The following is a 4,422-nucleotide window of genomic DNA, read 5'->3' as shown; positions in this document are numbered from 1 at the left end:
TAAGTTGCTAAGCAACGGACAATTGCATTAAGTATGGTGCGTAATGTAATCGACAACTACATCCTTAGACATAGAATCAATGTTTTATCCCTAGTGGCAACAGCACATCACAACCTTAGAACCCTACTCGTCACGATCCCAGGTGTCAATGAAGGCATGAACCCACTATCGAGCATAAATACTCCCTCTTGGAGTTAAGAGCAAAAACTTGGCCGAGCCTCTACTAATAACGGAGAGCATGCAAGATCATAAACAACACATAAACAATAGATTGATAATCACCATAACATAGTATTCTCTATCCATCGGATCCCGAAAAACACAACATATAGAATTACATATAGATGATCTTGATCATGTTAGGCAGCTCACAAGATCCAACAATGAAGCACAACAAGGAGAAGACGACCATCTAGCTACTTGCTATGGACCCATGGTCCGGGGGTGAACTACTCACTCATCACTCCGGAGGCGATCATGGCGATGAAGAGACCTCCGGGAGATGAATCCCCTCTCCGGCAGGGTGCGGAGAGCGATCTCCTGAATCCCCCGAGATGGGATTCGCGGCGGCGGCGTCTCTGGAAGGTTTTCCGTATCGTGGCTCTCGGTACTGGGGTTTTCGCGACGAAGGCTTTAAGTAGGCGGAAGGGTAGGTCAGGGGGCCACACGAGGGGCCCAGATGACAGGGTGGCGCGGCCAGGGGCCAGGCCGCGCCGCCCTGTGGTCTGGCCACCTCGTGGCCCCACTTCATTATCTCTTCGGTCTTCTGGAAGCTTCGTGCAAAAATAGGACCCTGGGCGAAGATTTCGTCCAATTCCGAGAATATTTCCTTACTAGGATTTCTGAAACCAAAAACAGCGAGAACAACGAAGCGGCTCTTCGGCATCTTGTTAATAGGTTAGTTCCAGAAAATGCATAAATATGACATATAATGTGCATAAAACATGTAGGTATCATCAATAAAGTGGCATGGAACATAAGAAATTATCGATACGTCGGAGACGTATCACTTAGCAACAAAGATTTTGCCTTCGGATCTGTGATAGAAAGTATACCCTATAGTTTCCTTAGGGTATCCTATGAAGACGCATTTCTCCTCTTTGGGTTCTAGCTTGTCCGGTTGTAACTTTTTTACATAGGCTTCGCAACCCCAAACTTTAAGGAACGACAACTTATGTTTCTTATTAAACCACAATTCATATGGTGTCGTTGCAACGAATTTCGATGGTGCCCTATTTAAAGTGAATGCTGATGTCTCTAAGAGACATCATAGAACGAACCATATCTAAGAGAGTTCGATTACGATGTTCGGACACACCATTGCGCTGTGGTGTTCTCGGCGGTGTCAACTGTGAAAGTATTCCGCATTTCTTTAAATGCATGCCAAACTCATAACTCAGATATTCGCCTCCGCGATCAGAACGCAGAAACTTGATCTTCTTGTTACGTTGCTTTTCTACTTCACTTTGGAATTCCTTAAACTTCTGAAAAGTCTCGGATTTATGTTTCATGAAATAGATATACCCATATCTACTCAGATCATCTGTGAAGGTTAGAACATAACGATAACCACCACGCGAGGCTACACTCATTGGTCCGCACACATCGGTATGTATGATTTCCAACAAGTCTGTAGCTCGCTCCATAATTCCAGAGAATGGAGTCTTAGTCATTTTTCCCATTAGACATGCTTCGCATCTGTCAAGTGACTCAAAGTCAAGTGACTCAAGTAGTCCATCGGAATGGAGTTTCTTCATGCGTTTCACTCCAATATGACCAAGAAGACAGTGCCACATATAAGTAGAATTATCATTCAATTTAATTCGCTTAGCATCAATGTTATGAACATGTGTATCGCTACTATCGAGATTTAATAGAAATAAACCATTCTTCTCAGGTGCATGACCATAAAAGATATTATTCATAAAAATAGAACAACCATTATTCTCAGACTTGAATGAATAACCGTCTTGCAATAAACACGATCCAGATATAATGTTCATGCACAACGCAGGCACCAAATAACAATTATTGAGGTCTAAAACTAATCCCGATGGTAGATGTAGAGGGAGCGTGCCGACAGCGATCACATCAACCTTGGATCCATTTCCAACGCGCATCGTCACTTCATCCCTCGCTAGGCTTCGTATATTCCGTATTTACAAATGTGAGCAACCGAACCAGTATCAAATACCCAGGCACTAGTACGAGAACCAGTGAGATAAACATCTATAACATGTATATCAGATATACCTTTCTTCTTCTTGACAAGGCCGCTCTTCAGATCAGCCAAGTACTTGGGCAATTCCGCTTCCGGTGCCCCTTCCCATTGCGGTAATAGCGGTCGATGATCGGGTTTAGGGCCACCCTTAGGCTTCTCGGGAGCGCGGCAGCTTTCTTGCCGCCCTTCTTGAGGTTGCCCTTCTTAGGTTTGCCTTGCTTCTTGAAATTGGTGGTCTTATTGACCATCAACACTTGGTGCTCTTTCTGTATCTCAACCTCAGCAGATTTCAGCATGGAGAAGAGTTCAGGTAACTCCTTTTTCATGTTACGCATATTGTAGTTCATCACGAAGTTCTTGTAACTTGGTGGCGGTGATTGGAGAACACGATGAATACCCGGCTGGTTAGGGATCACAATCCCCAAGTCACTGAGCTTCCTCGCGTGTCCGGGACATAGCGAACACGTGCTCACTAACGGAGCTGCCCTCTTCCATCATGCAGCCAAAGAACTGCTCGAGGCCTCATAGCTCTCCACGGCCGCATGAGTTTCAAAGATAACTTTGAGCTCACGGATCATCTCACAAGGGTTGTGGTGCTCAAAACGCTTTTGGAGCTCTGCCTCTAGGCTGCATAGGATGGCACACTGAACTTGAGAGTACACTTTAGCCCAATTCTCGAAAACATTCTTTTCTTCCTCGGATACTGCAGGGGGTGGTGGGGAACCTAGCGGTGCTTCGAGCACATATTGCAGATCTCCGCCATTGAGGAAGATCCTCACATGACGAAACCAATCGGTGAAGTTGCTACCATTGCTTTTAAGCTTTTCTTTCTCTGGGAACTGGTTAAAATTGATTGATGGGGACGCCATGATCTATAACATATATTTGCAATAGTTTAGACTAAGTTTATGACAAATTGAGTTCAAATTTTAATTTAACAAAATTAAACTAGGTGAACTCCCACTCAAAACAATATCCCTCGCATTGTCTTAGTGATCACACGAACCAAATCCACCACCCCAAGTCCGATCATCACGAGCAAGATGTAATTTCAATGGCGAACACTCAAAGTGTTCATCATATCAATCATATGATTCATGCTCTACCTTTCGGTATCACGTGTTCCGAGACCATGTCTGTACATGCTAGGCTCGTCAAGGCAACCTTAGTACCCGCGTGTACAAAACTGGCTTGTACCCATTGTATGCACATGTAGAATCTATCACACCCGATCATCACGTGATGCTTCGAAACGACAAGTCTTAGCAACGGTGCATACTAAGGATGAACACTTTATTATCTTGATATTTAGTGAGAGAGATCATCTTATAATGGTACCGTCGCGATCTAAGCAATATAAGATGCATAAAAGGATTAACATCACATGCAATTCATATATGATATGATATGGCCCTTTTGTCTTTGCGCCTTTGATCTTCATCTCCAAAGCACGGACATGATCCTCCATCATCAACGGGCATGATCTCCATCATCGTCGGCGTAGCACCAAGTTCAATGGCGCCGTCTTCATGATTGTCCTCCATGTAGCAACTATTACAACTACTTTGAAATACTACTCAACATGAAATTTAAAGACAACCATAAGGCTCCTGCCGGTTGCCACAATACAATAATGATCATATCATACATATTCATCATCACATCATGGCCATATCACATCACCAAACCCTACAAAAACAAGTTAGACGTCTCTAATTTGGTTTGCATATTTTACGTGGTTTAGGGTTTTTGAGTAAGATCCAATCTACCTACGAACATGAACCAAAATGGTGATACTATTGTTGTCAATAGAAAGAGTAAATTGGATCTTCACTATAGTGGGAGAGACAGACACCCGCAAAGCCACTTATGCAATACAAGTTGCATGTCGAGCGTGGAGCAAATCTCATGAACGCGGTCATGTAAAGTTAGCTCGAGCCGCTTCATCCCACTATGCCGCAAGATGCAAAGTACACGAACTAAAGACAACAAAGCATCAACGCCCACAAAAAAATTGTGTTCTACTCGTGCAACCAATCTATGCATAGACACGACTCTGATACCACTGATGAGATTCGTAGCATAGAAAACAAAAAATTTCCTACCGCAAGAACGAAAACACAAGCCAAGATCTAATCTAGTAGACGGTAGCAACAAGGAGATGAAGAGACCAACCCTCGAAGATTCGCAAAGCTTAACGA

The sequence above is a fragment of the Lolium rigidum genome, chromosome 1 (genome assembly GCF_022539505.1).
Source record: "Lolium rigidum isolate FL_2022 chromosome 1, APGP_CSIRO_Lrig_0.1, whole genome shotgun sequence".
In the NCBI taxonomy this organism is placed as follows: Eukaryota; Viridiplantae; Streptophyta; class Magnoliopsida; order Poales; family Poaceae; genus Lolium; species Lolium rigidum.
The sequence above is the reverse complement of the archived record's forward strand: the minus strand, read 5'-3'. Positions refer to the sequence as shown.